At 37.6% G+C, this 19,211-nt stretch overlaps 1 protein-coding gene across 1 annotated transcript in view; it reads left to right on the forward strand.

The window, feature by feature from the left end:
• Positions 1 to 252: 252 nt before the first annotated feature.
• The window catches only part of MACC1 (MET transcriptional regulator MACC1), a 55,433-nt gene continuing 36,474 nt past the window's right edge, over positions 253 to 19,211 (forward strand). Inside the window, exon 1 of the mRNA XM_054563837.1 lies at positions 253 to 365. The gene's annotated coding sequence lies outside the window, so the exon portion shown is untranslated. The remainder of the gene's footprint in view (positions 366 to 19,211) is intronic.

Consider the following 19,211-nt stretch of genomic DNA (forward strand, 5'->3'; position numbering starts at 1 on the left):
AATTGTTCTTAGACATACCCACCTGCTATATATATATTTATATATTTCCTTATTGCTTTGCTTTTCCATCTACTTACTTTTTCTTGCTAGGGTGAAACTGTAGCCATCCACCCTCTTCTCCTGGTTTCAGGAGAGGAGTATGAATTGTGGGTGTTGTAGTTCTCGTGCCTGTGAGGGTTTCTGGTTGGGCAGCCCGGAGCTGCACTGAGAGGACTTCTAGTCCCAGGTGGCTCGGTAAGCTGCAGTTAGGGTGCCACAGGCAGAGCAAGGCTCGTTTGAAGAGAGTCCTTGGTTTTCCTAGAGTGACTTCCATTCACTAACATAATGTTCCTGAACTGAAGAGGCTTGGGTTCATTTCCACAACTGTAAGTGTTGTTTTTAAAAATTAATGTTCTCTTCACTACTGATATGTGGTGCACATAGGAAATTGTGTCATTTCCAGAACAATTGAAGAAACTAAATGCTTCCTCCTTATTCCTTAAGCCCTGCTTGGAAAGGAAAAAGGGAAGGTAATTGACATTCTGTGAGTTTGTGGGACATGGTTTAAAATAAACTTGGACACGTGGACTAGATTAATACCTTGAGACATGTTATAAAATAATTTATAAAAAGAGGAGAAAGACATGCAACATTCAAAATCGAATGTAAAAAACTCCACTTTGATGTGCTTCAAGTATGTAGATAGTTGAAATGCTCTGAAAATTTTAAATATTTCAAAAGACAGCCAAGTGTGTTGAAAAGACTGTGGGCATCGAAACCAGAGGCACTTGGATTCAGTGGCCCCACCACTCGAAGTATGTGACCTTTGGAAAGATGCTTCACCTTGTCGAGTCTCAGATTCCTCATTTGTAAAATTGGTATAAAACCTACTTCACTGGGTTACTAGGGTGAAATTAGCATAGTGCATTTATACTAAATAGAGGGTTAGACAGTAACTGATGGAGGATAAAACTGGCTTCTTCCTAAGTTTCAGCTGAATTTCAAAAACAGACTAAAGAGACAAAAATATTGTATGATCACACTATGTGAGATAACTAAAGTAGTCAAATTCATAGAAATACAGAGTAGAAATAGGGGTTGCCAATGAGTGGGGGAAGAGGAAAAAAATAAAAGATATGTAATGGGTATAGAGTTTCAGTTTTGCAATTTGAAAACATCCTGGAGATTGCTTGCACAACATTATAAATATACTTAACACGGACCTGTACACTTATAAATGGTTAAGATGGTAAATTTTATATTTTGTGTTTTTCACTATAATTTTTTAGAAGAAGAGAAAGAGACTGTAATCAAAATTCTGGCGCCTCCTATTTATTAAAATGTCTTTAAGAAATATCGAAGCCTGTTTTTAGTGGGTTTAATTTCAGATTGAAATTGGATTACCTATGTTCATGTGTAGTTTTTACATAACAGTAATTAGTAGTGATTATGACATATTTCTGGTATATTCTTGAAGTTGTCTTAACCTTTGTGGTGGTCCTTTTTATACCTTCCTTAACTTAATAGTTCTTAATAATTTCTAATAGTTATTTTAAGTGTGATTTCATGGGTACTGTACAGAAATAGAAATTTTGAAGTTATGATTATTAGTTAAAACTTACTTGAAATGTTTAGATACAACCAAATGTATTATTTATTCCAGTTTTCCCACATTCCCTGTAGCTTATTTATAAGCAGATTATTTTTGTGTCTTTGTCTTCAAGATAATAAAGACTATTAAGAAAGGATCTGTTAAACACCATCTTATCTTAACATGTAATAGCTAATTTGGAAGACAAAGGACAATTTAGGGTTTTATTTATTTTAAACATGAAAGCGTCATTAATGACTTTCTGGAAAATCTTTTCTTGAAAAACCACTCATATGCCTGGCTGCCTATTAAACTTAATTATCCTCTGTGGTATTTGGTGACAGCAACCAGTATTTGTGATGGTTGTGTGAACTTTTGCATGTGATCTATTTAAGTGAATATATTTAAAAGAAAACCCACTGAGGAGCTATGTCAGCAAGTCCATGGTAACATGAGAATGAAAACACAGGAGAGGGAAAGCTCCAGAAGCACTTGATGAATATAGTTCGCTGTCCGAAAGGGCAGCACTGGGTTTGCTTTTGCATGCCCTTTACGGTCTACTCTCTCTAGGAAGTGTCCTTTATTCATGTAACAGTTACTTTTAGCAGTCCTACAATGTTCTTCCACTGGACTTGGGGTTAGAGCGACTGAGGCATATGTCCTCCTTAAGGGGACCCTGGTGCCCTGGAGAAGATATGCACTCATAAAAAACCCTAAAGGGAGGAAGTGCTAATCCATCCATCACTCATGTCTTTCCTGGTATTACTGGTGGTTAATTCCCACTCTTTAGGAGAAATGTTCATTATCATGCGATTAAAAGAAGCCTCCATAAATCTTTGCTTGAACTGTAATCATTGGAGACCAGAAAAAGATAAATTTGAAAACTTGTATATGAGTCACTCAAAAGCAGAGTATGGTAACTTCCAAAAACACAGAAGATATATGTACCCAGTATTTCAGAAAAAGGGGAGGTCAAAGTGTATAAATATCAAGAGGACATTCTGGGAAGTTATGGAGATTTAGCCAGGCCTGGAAGGATGTGCAAAGCAGAAATCAAGGGAAAAGTATGTAGAGAATATCTCACGTGGAGCAGTGCTTCTCAAATTTTTTACAGATTTTTATTACAGAAATGATTTTAGGCAAAGTCAGTAAAAATCAATAACTGAGTTGTACAGTGAGAAAGTTATTACATTTTTCATTCTACTTTTAATTCTCAAAGGACATAGTTTTGTTGTTTTCTATATGACTTTAAAATTCTCCTAACACTTGTTTAATCCTCATTTATAGCTATAGAGTAGTAACAGGTTCAATGATTTTTAGCAGGCAAAATGTATTTAGTTGTAACTTAATAACTTTTAGAAAAACATTTATTTTTATAGGTATTGCCTATTTATTGTAATAGATACTCATTTTTCCATTTATGTTACTGATAGAAATTTGCTATTGAAAGACTTATCTGGCTAAAATAAGAGTGGATTTACAGAAAATAATAAGTAAAAATCAGTTTGGTACTTGGTAATGGAAATATCATGAAGAGTTACCAGAAAGCCTGAAGTTTGGAAAACACTGAAGTACAGGCAATGCCAAGTACAGAAATTAGGAAGTGACACTGAATAGGCTGTTTCTATGAATAGCTGGAAAGGAGGGACATTGCGTATTCTTTGGAGGGCATTCTGGGGGCCGTGGATGATGATGCTGGAGTAAGGTTAAAGCTGTGGAAGTTTAAAGGGATTCTGACTTCACCTTCCCCATGGCGGGATGTCAAAAGGGTCCCAGCCCAAGAACAATTTGTGGAAAGCTGTGCTTTAGGAAGGTCATCTGAGGAACGGCCCATAGGTGGGTTGGAGCACAAGGAACCTGACTGTGGAGAGGGTACTTTGTTTTAATAACCTGAACATGAATAAATAACAGGTTCTGAGAATGAAAATGGAAGAGAGGGATGAGGAAGACACTCAATAAAAATGAAAATATGGTAATGATGATAAAAAAAATGACAGGTAAGATGCTCTTGAGTTTCTAAGCTTGGTGGCCTGAGGGAATGCCGATGACACTGAAGCAAAAGAGAAGGAGCTAGTTCTTGTTGGGGCAAGTGTTCCTTTAACTTCAGGCAATCTGAGATGGCCTGATGGGCAGACCTTCCAGTGGAAAGGGAAACTACGCTGTTAATCACATGGGATTGAAGTTAGCCAGAGAAATGGAGAGAGCCAGCACCGCACCCTCACGAAAGGGCAGCTGAGCTCCACTCTTCCTTCCGCCCACTATAGGAGGAACGCTGAAGAAAGAGTGTCTTCAGGTATCTAGGGATAGGGAGAGCGAGGAAGAGCAGGTTGACTATTTCCTCCCAAGACTTTACTTTTCCTTAGGGGTTCTCTCTTCATTACTGTAGGTCCCACCTTGCTCAGTGATGAGACATCTTTATAGGGTCCTTCCTCAGATTAAACAAAAACATTTTCATTTATAGCCAGGAGGATAACCACCAGATATAATTTCCGGGAATGGTACAGGGGAATTTGTGTCTTCTATTTCCATTGGGAAAAGCACTGAATCTAAATGTTTTCCTTAACACTACAATACACAGTCTATAGATATTTAAAGATAGACAAATACCACAAAAACTTATGTACTCACCTTCCAGCTTAACAAGTAAAATATTACAAACTTTAAAAATTTTTTATTATTTATACCATAACAGTTGTCCCCACTTTTTCTAGAAATTTAGTTAAATGAAGGGCTGCCCTGATTCTATTCTCCCACTTTCATTTCAGTGGTTACTGCTATCCTGCCTTTGTAGATTTTCTCTCCACTGTGTGTTTTTGTTCTTTTACCTGTTTTTATTTTTGTTTTAGTCTTTCCACTGCTATGTGAATATATCCATAAATAGTACATAACATTTTTTTGGCTGTTTAAAATTTTATATTAACTTTAGAATATACATTAACCATCTGCAACTTGCTTTTTCCACTCAACATTGTACTTTTGAAAGTAATCCACGTTGATTCTTGTAGCACAACTTATTCATATTCACGGCTGCATGGTATTTTGCTATCATATATAATACTCTGATAAATATTTTTATACATTCTGCTTGTGTACAAATGTAAGAATTACTCTAGTGAATACTTTTAAGAGTAGATTGGCTGAGCCACAAGTATATGCATTTTCAACTTTATGCGATATTGACAAATTGGTTTTCAAAATATTTACACAAGGTTATATGCTAGCCAAGATGAGTAAGAGTTGCTCTTTTTACCCAATCTCAACAGAATTATTTGTATTCTAATTAAATAATTTTTACAGATGTAAGTGAAAACCAGATGCTTGTGGCATCTGGTAGACTCAGATATGTTTGGAACACTGCAATTTCTAAAATATAGTGCAAAGTTTTATCTCAAATTGACTTCTTTGTTTCTCAACCTATGTTGTGAGAGATTGACTGATTTTCCATTTAACAAACACTTACTTTATAATCATATTAGTAATAATAATATTGATAAGAACTGTTAACATCAATTGAATGCTTACCATGTGCCAAGAATTGTTCTAATCACTTTAATTATATCATCTCAATTTATTTTGGAGGATTAAAATGATATCAAACCAGTTTTAGAGATGAAGAAACTGATTCAGAAATATTATGTAACAGTTAATAAGTAGGGGTGGTAGGTTTCCCATCAACTCAGTTTATTTCAATTGATACAGATGAGAAAGATAGGTGGGAACAGACTAGGAAGAGGGACATTGAAGTCATAGCCCTAAACTTCCAAAAGTTTAGAATCTAGTTAACATTTAAATAACATCAGAAGAGCATAATTAAGTATGAGAAGTGTCAAGTAAGTGTTATATTTGTACTGGGGAGAATTTAATTTCCCTAAGAAGATTGGAAAATTATTCTTATAGGTGATCAAACTTTATTGAGCCTTGGGCATGAGAGAAAGGAAGTTAAAGAGGCAAAAATAAAGAGAGTAGCTTTTAGAAACTAGCGGAAAGTGGAAAGTACAAGATACATTTGGTTAAGTTAATTTATCCAATCATTAACTCAACAAATAGTTTCTGAACATCTACTGAACGAAGTTGTAAAATACAATATGAACAAGAAAGGCACTGTCCCTTCACATAGATGAGTGTGCTTGAACATGTAGAATTTAAGAAATGGGGGCAAAAATATGAAGGGAAAACTAGGTTGTCTGTAATTATGAAGGACTGTCAAATAGCAGTGTAAGGGCTGTGCCCTTGATCCTGAGGGCGGTGAGGAATCAGTGTGAGTCAGTGATAATGTACAGGGAGGGGATCAAATTCAAGAGGGGTCCAAGGTTTTAATCAGATTTGACTGAGAAGATTGTAAAACCATCCATGAAGGGAGAATTGAGGAAAAGAAATGGGTATTTTTCTTGTTAGAGAAAAGGAAGGAGAGATGAGTCCTACCTTGGAGATGTTGATTTGAGGTCTACGTGGAGATGTACAGGATATGAAAGCATTCGCGTGGAGACATTCTAAAGGTGGCTACTATGGTCTTGTAGCTCAGGGCAGAGATCCAGGTTAGAAACCAAGATCACTGAGCTTTTCCCATAACCATGCTATTTGGAATCATGGAGAAGGCTGGAATTGCTCAAAGAGATCACTGAGAGGGAGAAGAATGAATAAACCATTGGGGATGTTTAAATAAACAGGCAACATAGGCTCAAACACAGAAGATAACGGGGAAGAAACAATCCAAGTAAAAGCGGGAAAAACCACGCGGACAGTTCAAATAGTAGAGAAGGGGGCAGTTTTAGGATGCCAAAGTCACAACCAAATCAGCCCCTGGGGAGGCAAGCAGGAAGAGGACCAGGGAAGGCCTTTGGGAACTGGGATGATTTCACCTCTTGTTTTGTCTTGAAAAATATACTTTTAGAATATTTATTGTAATAGTATAATGTGTGTTGTCGTCTCAGTTTTTTGTTTTTTTCCTCCTCAATTTATTTTTCCTTTTTTATGGAACTAAATATATAACTTTGTTTTATTTCATAACATAGCTTTAAATTTCTATTCATGACTGAATTTACAGGAAATATTTTATGACCAAACTTATACTCCTAGAAACTAGCCAGTTTTGACCTCAGGAAAATTTATCAGAGGTACAACTTTATGTGGGTTTTTCTTCCCTTTTTGGCCTTCTGAAGAAAATAAATTGTGTTAATTCATATATCAAACTTCTTTTTATTTGTTGAAACTTTATCCTTGATACATATAAATAACCTGTGTAAACTTTTCCCTTTTTTTCTTTCTGTATTTCCCCCCATAACCATTTAGGTCCCTTGTATCCCTCTCTCCTCCCGCACTCAGCACACTGCTGTCCGCATCTATGAGCCTTTTACAATCGCAAAGATAGGGAAGCAGCCCGAGTGTCCATCTGTAGATGGGTGGATAAAACAACTGTGGGACATTTATACAGTGGAATAGTGCTCAGCCATAAAAAAAGAAGAAAAATTTTTGGAGAACATTATACTAAGTGAAATTAACCAGTCAGAGAAAGACAGAAACCTGTGTAGACTTAATTCTAGACCTTCAGACTAAGAGGCTAGGGGGAGCCTCTTTACCCTTTGCTAATGAAAAACTAGCAAGTTTCCAAGAGAGTAAGCAGTCTGTGCTCACGAGGCATTCTCTTTGTGGAGGATTTTGATAAACTGGAAATTCAGTAAAAAGAATTACTTGTTCTTGAATATCAAGAATCAAACATCATTTTCCAGATATAAAGTGTTTGAATGTAGTTTTATGGTATGTCTATAATCCAACCTACTTTTCTGTATTCTCCTGGGACAAGAAATCATGTTTGTACAGCTCACCTATTTACCAAAAAATTTAGACAATTATTCTGTCTCTGGTGTTTCATTTGAGTTTCTAAAGGTTGATGTTATAAATGAGCTAGTCGATTATCTGGAAAGTGCATTTCACTTGGACTAGGATTTAGACACAACTGTGTCAGGATACCCCAGGGCTGAAAAAAGTGTTGGGGACTGTTCCACTTAAAAAAAAATTTTAAAAAATTGAACTGTGACTAGAGGCCTTAATATGAATCTAAATATATTTACAAAGATATTAAATAAAAAACTTAAAGTCATTCTTAAATATAATTTAAAAATACAAATATTATAAAAGCATATAGAATGAAAAATAAGTTGAAATGCCAGGTTTCAGATTTCCAGTCTGTGAGTCCTCACCTCAAAAGCACAGTGTGGCAGCTTTCAGTTTCTTTGGAATGCTTCCAGTAATAAATATTCTAAGCATATGTCTAGTGCCTTTCCTTTATTTTCTTATTTTGGTGATTGACCCATATCATTGCATATGAATATACCACATTATTTCTTACCACATAGTTATGGATGTGCCAGAATTTATTTATTGGTCTCCTATTGATGATTTTTAAATGTAATTTCTGGTCTTTAGCTGCTATTAACACAGCTGCAGTAATAAAAGGTGTTAAATGGGAAAATTTGGCTATAATTCTAAGACAATAGATTTCAGATACCAAAAAGATGTATCTGACTAAAACTCCGACTGGGAATATTTTCACAATCCCCAATGTTTTCACCTATTTTCAGACTCTAAAAAAATAAAGAGAAAAAAACGTTGAGCAGATTTTGTGAGAATGGTTTTGGACAGCTAACCTGATGCTGTAGAAATGAAGGATGGTCCGTTTTTTACCTCAAGGCAGAGGAACTGGTTTTCTTGCAAACTCCTGGAAAGCTTGACATGTTTTCTGTTAGATATCCAGAGCCAACGGAGGCAGAGCCAACAGAGGAATTAGATGCGTGCCTCAAACCACAGGAAGTTGTAAGCTCTGAGGATACCCCAAAGCTCAACTCACATACATAGGCATATACACACACGCACGTGTACACACACACCCATCAACAATACAGTATCAACAATAAGCATTACATTAACAAAGCCACCTTGCAATAAGACCTGTAGATTTAAAAATGTTCTGTTTTATTTCTCCTTTTCCTTCCTTATTCTCCAACTTTAGAAGCTTCAGTCACAGGAGTTAGCAAGTGGAGGTGGTAATGGAGGAGGTGAGGAAGAAAAAAAAAAGATGTTCCCTGTACTGTGCTCAGAAGACTGTAGACTTTCAGGGCATGCAGACAAGGGAATCTGTTGCCCACTGGGAGCCTGGTATGCTGATGGAAAACATTGGATGGGGTATTCTAACTTATGAATCAAAACTACATTTTGCAACTTAAAGTAACCACAGGATTTTCTTTAAATCTAAGAGTGACTAGAAGATACATTGGGCCCACTGGGGAATTTTTGTACGTGGTATTGGAAAAAACTCCCTGCAATGAGTACATTTTTAAAAGGAAAGCAGTGGACAAAATACAATTGCATTCTGATTTTTCTCACAAATTGTGTCTGAAGTGGTTAAATGCCTATCTTTGCCTGCATTTAAGGGGAAAATTCATTCTTAAACAAGGACGGTATACTAATATTAGGATTTCCAGAGTTAATTAACTTGCATTAGGAATAAATGAAACTCAAACCATACTCTAGGGCTGCATTTTCAAATTGGTAATCACTAGCTACGTGTGTCTTTTAACATTTAAACTGTCCAATAAAAAATTTAGTCCTTCAGTTGCACTATCCATATTTCAAGTGTTCAATAGCTACATGTAGCTACTGATTACCTGATTTGACAAAGCAGATATAGAACATTCTCCAAACCACGGAACTTTTGGTCTTTGTCACAGACACTAAACCGTGTAGGCTCACAAAACATGGTGGAAAAGGTATATAATTATTATTCCCACAAAATAGATGTAAAAATCAAAGTTCAGATAGGTTTAGAAACTTGATCACATTCTTTGATTCCCGGTCCCATGTCTTTCCTCTAAACCACATTGGTTGACCCTCAAGGCAAGTGTAAAATATAAAGCTAATTTCACTCTACTTTCAAGATACATTGAGGAATATTCTGAAATCTAGAAATCCCTAAGGGAAGAAGTCTTTTCTCATCTCTAGATTGGTGGGAAACAAGCTCATGTCTAGTTTCTAATACCTCCTAATTTACAACGCATGCAACTCAGACGTAAATTTGACTAAAAGATTTTAATGAATGCAAAAGGTTTTAGTAGTAATAGAGAAGTACTAAATAATACCATGTATCTATATTATCCCTTCACTTTGGTATATGGCCCTCTAACAAAGTAATCACTGACTTGGTCATGCATAGATTGTTTTGAGACCAGATTTATTTTCTGCTGTCATTTAAAAATGAAGATAAATGAAATTCATAATAAAACTTATCATTTAACACTAAATATCTAGTAGTGTGTGGGGATAACTGTTTTGTTGGAGAGAGGAAATACAGGAACATTTGAAAAAAGATAAAGACAATTAGCAGTCACTGAGCTACAAACACCCCCATTCCTTTGTACGAGGTCAAAGAGGTTCAACTAGTACGTGGACCAAGGGTGTTATCTCCAAGTTGTGTGTCTTTAGAGGCTGAAGCTCAAAAATGGAATCTAAGGAGGCCTTGAGTGCAAGGCCTCAAGGGATGGCTTGAATCCATCAGCTCTGCAGTGGATGACAAGGAATAAGTTGGGCTCTGTCCCCTTCTCTCCACGCTCACCGCTTCTCCTTCAGGCTGCTGCCACCTCTCCTTTTCTCCAGTTCTGCTGCTCCTTTTGCTTTCCATTTTTCTAAAATGTAAATCATAGATGGGATCATGTTATGCCCTGAATTTAAACTTCTCTGAGCCTTCTTTTTTGTAGGCTAAAGTTCAAGCTCCTGGGGATGTCTTGTAAGGCCATTCAAAACCAGTCCCAGCTGGCCTTTGCATCCCTTCCTCTTGCCAATTCCCCAGAGCTCCTACCTCTGTGCCTGCCCCACTGCTATGGCCCAGCCTTCCTCAACTACTTCCTGTTTCCTGAATGAGCCACGCTCACTCCTGTGTCCCTGATCTGCATATAACGTTTCTTTTATTTGAAGTATTCTTTACCCTTCTTCTCCCTACAAACCCCTTAGTATAGAGCTGACATTTGAATCCAGACAGCTCAACCTCCAGAACGCATTTCAGAAATACTATGTGATACCATCGGGCAGAGTGGTTGAAGGGCCTCTCCTATCCACCTGTATTTCATAATCCTGCCTGCTACTTCCATCCCTCTCTTTTGGGATAACTGCAGATTGTGTCCACCTTCCTATGGGTCTGACCAGCACCCATTGCCATCTTTGTATTTGATTTATCAATTCAGATGACATGGTGTCTCTTCTCACCCTTTAGAATGTATATTTCTAATAAAGAAACATAAAAATAAAAATCCATCCCAACAAATAACACTCAGTAATTTTTTAAGACTTTTAAAAAAGAGATGAACAACTTAGGCTGATACTTTACTGGATGCAGAGTAATATTACAAATATTCAAAACTGTATATAGCAAAGCCATGAACTATCAGAATGGATGCTGGCTAGTATATGGAACCCAGTATTCTCACTGAATATCTGCTGTTCCTGGAAGCAGGGGATACGCATGAAAACACTGAGCAGACCCATGTTTCTAGTCTAGTGGGGCAAGGGATGTCTTTTAAGTATGCATCAATGGAAATTTCTCCGGCTAAAGCAAAAAGGAGATTAGGTTCGGATTGTTGAGTGCATTGCTTCAGCTTCCCTCTTATGTAATTGCTGATCTCTTCATGCCTCCAGTTGAGTTTGGTCATTTCCTAAAGTTGAAATTCCCTGTAATTAACCTATGTAGGTATGCCTGTTGCAATTTGAGAACAATTTACTTTCTTTTCCAGGATTTGTTGTTATTGTCAGTAAATTCTTTGAGAATATTGATAACAAAAGTTTCTTAGTAACCTCTTTTTTTTTTTCCCTTGGATGTCATCGTGTTTTTTTAAATTCAGTTTTTATTATTTTTTGAAATACAACAGTGCTTGTCAATGAGAGAGATATTTTTGTTTTTCTGTAGATCATCATTTCTAATAATCTTCTAAATGAGTGTATGTGTGTGAATGCATGTGTATGTGCAAAATAGTATAATCACTTGTTTTCCTTCAGTCTCTAGCTGGCTAGTAATTGTACAGGATGTGGTTAAATCAAAACTGCTTTATAAAATTCTGTTCGAAAGGCCTTTTTCCTTTATGAAAATATGTATAACTCACAACTTTCTTACTGATTCACTTTATAGTACATTTAGTGTTATTTAATTCTAATATTTTTAAAGTGTCATAAGAATTATTTATTTGAAAAGAAAGTCTATTTTATCATTAGAAGAAGGTGGTAAGGATTGAAAGTGGATTCAATAGTATTAATTTTGAATGACATTTTATGTACTGTTGATTTATCTCTGTGAGTTCCTCTTCTTTATTTTTGCTGGCTGATTCTCATGTTAGTAAGTGCTCTGTTGTTGCTGTGTGCTTCCTACTTCATTTGAACAATTTCACTTATCCCTCATTTGAATCCATATTCCAGAGCATGGTTCCGAAGTGATTGCGTCCTGATGATTATGTGATGATCTCCCTGGTGTTGTTGAAGAGTGTGGTAGGAAAGCAAGGGGTTGGCTTCAGGCCAAGAACATGCCAAAACGTCCACTTTGCTGAGCAAGGCAGGCCCAGACTTTCACCTGTATACTTCAGTGGTATCTCCTGCACTGAGCTGCTGCTGCCTTCGATCCCCTTACACCTCAGATATCTTCAGCTGGGATACTGCCTCCACTTGCATGTGTCTGAATGGAAGAAGGTCAATGAAGCCAGCACCTTATCTGTGAACCACATTCCCACTGTCATAGCTAACAATTTTTCCTTCTACTCCCAGTTTCCTTGCGCAAACCTTGTATAAGCTACATAATCCGTCTGTGTCTCAATTTCTTATCTGCAAAAGGAACTACCATCATTGGCTACTTTTCTCATGAGTAGTCCTGAGAATTAATAAGCTGGCATTCAAAAGCACAAGTGTCTAAGATGATAGGCTCTCCATAAGTTCAGATTACTATTATTGCCATTCTCCCTATTTTACTCCCAGCAGAATAATTCACGTAGGACCCAGTATTTATAGAGGGCTTTGCATTTTAAAGAATTTTATAATGCTTAATAATTAGAAAAGCCTCTCTCTGCATAGTCTCAGCATCATACTTCTATGGACCAAAGATTCACTGAAAGTTCTCTGTAGATCACTCTTTTTCATGAACTATTCGTTGTTTTGCCAATTCAGATTATTATTTTTTAGTCCTATTTTGTCTCTTATTTGAAGGGTTTGTTCTATATCAAGACTGCTTAGGGTGTATGGGATTTATTCATCTGATTGAATTAATTGGATAATCTGTATGTAATTTGACTTATCAATTGGTGATCCTTATAAAAATCTTACTTCATTAAAGGGAACTGCAGAGATTAAAAATGAGGCTGACGTCAGAATGGAGAGCCCCAGAAGAGAGTGTAGGACCAGGGGCAGACTTTAGGAGCTCATTATGAAGATTTGATTGCGTAATCGAAGGGCGGAGCTCAGACAAAACATTTATTTGTCTGGAAAAGCTTTAAGTGTTTACATTGGCCTATTGATCCCCTTTGATCCTCTTCTGCCCTCTAGGAGACCCCATATCCAATAAATTTGAGTCCTTGGCAGTCCCGCTTTGTTCGTTGTTTATATCCTGAATTAGTATGATAAGGTTTGGGTTCTTTATCCCTCTTGATCTCCCATCCAGTGCCTATTTCTAGTTCAGAAAATTCCCCGGGACTTTACCCAGGCACTGGTTTAATTACTGCCAGGTTTTTCCCAGCACTCATGAAAGGGGATCAGGCTTTGTGTTGGTCAATATTTTCTTGGCAATGGTTTGCTTCTTTTCCCACCACTCTCCTGCATGCCCCAGGTATCCTGTGCTCTCAGGGACGTCCCGATGTATGCAGTCTTCTTGAGGTTTCTTTGTGAATATCCAAATTTAGGCCTTCTTGCTATTCTCCGCTCTACCTGGAGGAGGCAGTGTGGTAACTGGAAGACAGTCTGCCCTGACGACTTTGCTCATTCAGGGTTTCACTACCAGCGTGCTGTTTTCTTCGTATGATCCTTGAAATGCTTACGGTTGAAATGGTTTTTATTAAAGAAGTATTTCTATAAATGAAAGCACCTGCGTATCCTAGTGGACAAAGTAAACCTATCTATTGTAAGATATAAAAGTGAAAACAACAATAAATAGTAGCTTTGGAAACATTTCTCCTAAAAACCATGATGTTAAGTCTACATAATTTGATTCAAGCTTTTCTGAACTTTTCTGTATCATCTGAAAAACTGATCGTGAAGAATCATGACTGAAATTTGCAGCTCAAATGTGGCTTTTAAAAACTTTATATGCTATATCCAATGTTTGTCTGAAGTCCTTGTGCATCATATAAATTACCTTCTACTTTTTTAGTTTTTATCTGGAGACATTTGTGAACTAAACCATGCTCCCAAGCTTATTCAGCCCTCAGCTTATTGATAGTGAGTACACAAGGACATGTGCAGCCTTTATTAACAAACAAAATAATTTGATATGTATAATGTTAAAAAATCAAAGTCAGGTCAACATTTAAAAATGGCCAAGAAAGAAAAACATTTTTTCACTGATTCCACAGAATCTTTATCTTTAGTTATGCTTATTAAATATAAAAAATGCAGGGCCACACGATTCTTTACTCAGAGGGTTAAAAAATTTAGATACATTAGTTTTGCGTAGGGAGTAGGCAAGGGGCAGAACCAGTTGAAAGCAAACCTGAGAAGAAGAGAGGACAGCCCCTCACTGGCTAGGTCTGGGAGGAGGAAGAAAGAGAAAATAATGTTTGCACCCTTGTTGACTTTAAGGAAATCTTAGACTGTTTTTAATTTTTAACCAAATCCCAAATCATTTAACTTTTTTCAACACCACAATTTTAATTTTAAATCAATATCGGGATTGGCCTCTCTATTGTGTGACAAAAATGAACACCTGACAATCAGAGAACCTGAGATCTGGTGTTGACCTGTCACCAAATAGGTAAATGCTTTTAGAAGATTCATTGCCCCACTTTCCATATTTATGAAAGGAGACAACAGAAGTTGATCAAACGTATTCACATGTGTACCAAGGAAAACTATGAGTTCCGTGCAGTGTCTCCAGAGCGCGTTACTGCAGTGAAAGCGTGGCTAACAATGTGAGGGGAGCGGGCTATTAGTCCCTTACCTGTCAACCAGATGAGCTTTGCTTCTGTTTACTTACTTCCCAGCTGTATCTCTTTAGCTTTTGAAGAAATAGGTTCCCCATGAATAAGAGAATTATGTTTGCAACCATTCAATTAAATTATTGCTAAGGTCTTTTCAATTCGAAAGGTGTGTTTTCTGCAACCATTAATGAAAATGTATTTTGCACACAACACACAAGGGAATATATCAATGCAAATTGTTATATATTTATATACTACCTTTCCCCAATATAACTTCAAGTACTTAATCATACAAATAGATATGCAATAAAATTGAAAACCACTAACAATAAAAGTCTCAATAATGGTAAGGTATAGTGAGTTGGGAGGAGATTAAATATTAAACAAACAAACAAATACCTGGGGATATGGAGAGTTACTGAAAATGTACAAAAACCCAGCCTCAGCTTCTTTAGTAGCCAAGGTAAAACCCAAAGCATGAGGAAGGTAGGCTTTTAAAAAAGAAAACATTAAAATCAGGAGGAAGAAGCTGCCCATCCCCAAACTCTGAGAATAATTTGCCATACCTGGCTTTATGGGATAATATAATGGGCAAATTGCCTGATTACAGTTATACAAAAGTATAGAGAAATTTCATATATACAGTCTATCATGAGGAAAAAACAAGGAGGTAGTGCTAACCTATCACTCTATGAGGGCCACTTTGGTAGGAGGCTGGAGTAATGTGCTTTACTTTCCCCCCCCCCCAATTTTCCCTAATTTTTAGTTGAATTTATTGGGGTGGCATTGGTTAATAAAACTATATAGGTTTCAGGTGTAAAATTCTATAGTATATCATCTGTATATTGTGTTGTGTGTTCACCGTCCCAAGTCAAGTCTCTGTTCATCACCATTGATTCCTCCAAACCCTCTCCTACCTGCCCCCCTCCACCTTTTCATCTGGTAATCACCCTCCTGTTGTCTATGTCTATGAGGTTTTGTTTGTTTGTTTTTTGCTTAATCCCTTTAGCTTTTTCACCCCTCCCTCCACTGTTGGTGGGAATGCAGATTGGTGTAGCCACTGTGGAAAGCAATATGAAGTTACCACAAAAAATAAAAAATGGAACTGCTTTATGACCAGCAATTTCACTTCTGAGACTATATCCAAAAAAACCCAGAAACACTAATTTGAGAGAATATATGCACCCCTACGTTCATGGCAGTGTTATTTACAATAGGCAAGATTTGGAAGCACCCCAACTGCCACCAGTAGATAAGTGGATAAAAAAGCTATGGTACATCTACAGGATGGGATACTACTCAGGTGTAAAAAAAAGAAGGAAATCTTACCTTTTGCACCACCATGGATGGGCCTGGGGAATATTATGCTATGTGAAATTAAGCCAGTCAGAGAAAGACAAATACCATATGATTTCACTGATGTGTGGAATCTAATGAACAAAATAAACTAACAAACAAAATAAGCTTTATTTTCAAAGCTGCCTTTTGATTCGAATTGATTTGGGGATAAACCCAGAAGAACTGTGTGCTGTGAAGGGTTCACTTATCCCCTTTTGGTATCAGCATGACTTTTAATGGAAACTATGTGGTAGGCACTTTTAAATTCACATTGTGAGGACATATCTGAAGGCAGACTTTCTGTATTGTTCTTAAATACAGCACAACGACATTTTGTGTGGAAGTAAGTTTCTGACATGGTCTTCTTGCTTTTCTAGATGCCCACCGGCCCTTGGCCAGAGGAACCCAGGGGTAGACAGGCTCTCAGGCAGCTCCCGAGTGGGTTGGGTGCAAGGCTTTGGGTACAGTGGAAGGGGTGGTGCCTACTTAAGAGGCTCTTTGCAGTTCTGCTATAGGGCCAGATTGAAATGTCTCGTCCCATGTTTTTCTCTAGTAAAATCTAAAAAGAAAGAAGGTGGAAAGGTACTACAACTGTGTTGTACTTTTTTTAGGTTTGAAGAAGAAAAGAAAAGGTCGGTTCCCTGCCTCTATCACTCCTGAGCTGTGTGTCAGAACCTGGCAATTATTTTCCATTTCATTAACAATATATAAGCATACTTTATCCCTGAAGCTTCATGAATACTGTGGTTTGTGATTTAATTACTTTTAGCTGATTTAGCTAGCATACCCAGGTTATATTTTACATGGATAATTTGCATCCGTGTGCATTTCTTTGCTTCTTAGAAAGACAATAGTCTGTTGTTTCTTGCTACATAGCAAACTACCCCAAAACAGTGACCCAAAACAAACGTTTTATTATATCTCACACTTGGTAGCTGACAGAGTTAGTTAGGAATTGGCTGGGTGTTCTGCTCATCATAGTGTGGACCATGGCTCTGGGCTTGCAGATGGGCTGCTCTGGAGGGTTCGAGGTGGCTTCCCATTCATAGTGGGCACTCTGCGGGGTGACTGGAAGTTGGGGCTCAGTTAAGACTGTCACCAGAGCACTTATGGGTCGACTGTCCAGCATGGTGACCTCAGGGCACTAGGAATTCTCAAATGGCAGCTGGTTTCGCCTAGAGCAAGTTTTCCAAGAGACCTAGGCAGAGGCTACAGGGCTTTTTACAATAGACTTGGAAATCCCAGCAAATTGCTCGTCCTGTTTTCTGTTAAGTCAAGCAAATCACTAAGGCCAGTCTAGAATTCAAGGGGAATCTCAGTGAGAGGATAGTTAAGAACTGAATCAGAGGTCATCTTTAATATACCACAGGCTAATAAAGTTTTCTTGCTTGCATACTTCTTGCATAAATGACCTGCTCAACAATATCTTTTGAAATTGGAACAGAATGATAAAAGTTTAAGTAGAACATTAACCTGGCTTTATGACAGTAAAAAAGATAGATGTCATTTAGTAACTTGCATACAATTACTAAATGTCCTGTTATTAATGTTGAAAACATACTTTCTTTAATAGTAGGCTTAAATAAGGACATTAGTTTATAATTATATATTACAGGTATAATATGTAATATCCTAATCTTCTATTTATATCTTATTTATTTATTTATTTATTATTTTATTCCTTTAGTAAAGTGATAAAAATGAGATGCTAAATTCTTATTAACACATTTAGGTGCAGTCATGATAAATAAATACTGCAGAAAAACTGACATAGAAGATAGGAGATATGACAGCCACTTGCCTATTTGTCCTCCACCTACATTCCTACCAGTGAGCGCTCCTCTATGTATTGTAGGTTTTCCATACCCTGCAGTTTACCTTTCCATGTTCTTATTGTCAGCAAGATTCCAGTTTGGCCTTGTGGATGAGAGGTTCTGGTAAGAGACCGAGAGATGAGGGAATGGGGAAAGTGACTCATTTCCTGTTTTTAGCTTCTGGGCCTCTATCCACAGCAGTAAAATGCTGTAATCTCCAGCATCATCTGTCTGTTCCAAGAGCTGTAGTACAGGATTCTACCTTGGAGGCAGCACCAGTGCCTCCCCGAGTACTCCAGCACCTGCCCGGTGGCGTTCCCCTTGGCTATACCAGCTCTTGGCTGCGGACCCCTGCGTAGCCTCACTCTAGCTGCATGGCACCTCCTCAGCCATTCTGGCACCAATTTCGTGGGACCCAGTTACATTTCCCAACTAGTGTGTGCAACACATCTTGTCCCAGCTGTGCAAGCACCTACTGCATGACACCTCATCATGGTCCAAGTCAGACCTAGGGGCTCCATGGTTGGTGTTTCCAGGACCTCTCACGGCACCCTGGCAATTGCAGGGGCAAGCAGACCTCTGGGTTTTACCGCCACCTCTTCCCTTTGGTTTTCCTGGCCCCAGCGGTAGTAGCTGCTTCCTGCAGGTCTCCCCATCTAGGTTAATTCACGTTCACTTTTTGTTCTTTCATTCTCCATTTCCCTCTGATAGAAAGACCTTGCACAGTTTCTAGTTTTCTTGCTGGATTCTGAGTGAATACAGGTAGGCGCTATGTCGCTGCTAGTCATTTGCGGAGTTGGATAAAATGTCTGCTGAGGGAGAATGTTCAGATTAGTGGAGCCGGTGTGACAGAAAGGTGAGCAGACCATCCATCCATAAAACATTGGTTCTTTCCGTTTTCTGCGTTTTTAATACTCTCCCTTGTTTATAGGCTTTGTGTGTGTCATACCAGTTGTGCTTTTCAAAGAAAGACTGCATTTTCATAAAACAGAAAGCAAACGTTATTGGGAGTAATACTTGTTTTGTTCTGTTTTGTTTTTTGTCAGTACCAAATTGAATTTTTTAACAGCGCAAGTCCTAGGAATATGTCTACTGACCATTCTGTCATTAACAGTTCGTAGACACACTCTCAAAAAGAGAAAAAGTGGTTATTATTAGGAAAAGCTTTTGTGATGAAAACCCTTTCATCCTTCTTGGTTTCACAAGAACGTACAGTTTTTGACTTTGTTGATGTTTTGAAGCCATGAACTTCTCCAGAACTTTTACACTTTAGAATTATGTGTACAGGCTGTGGGAGTGGAAAAAGGAATAGCCAATTTCTTTTTGAACAAAAGAATC

Source organism: Pteronotus mesoamericanus, unplaced genomic scaffold, assembly GCF_021234165.1.
Source record: "Pteronotus mesoamericanus isolate MK-2021 breed Mesoamerican mustached bat unplaced genomic scaffold, CSHL_Meso_final scaffold_85, whole genome shotgun sequence".
NCBI classification, from domain to species: domain Eukaryota; kingdom Metazoa; phylum Chordata; class Mammalia; order Chiroptera; family Mormoopidae; genus Pteronotus; species Pteronotus mesoamericanus.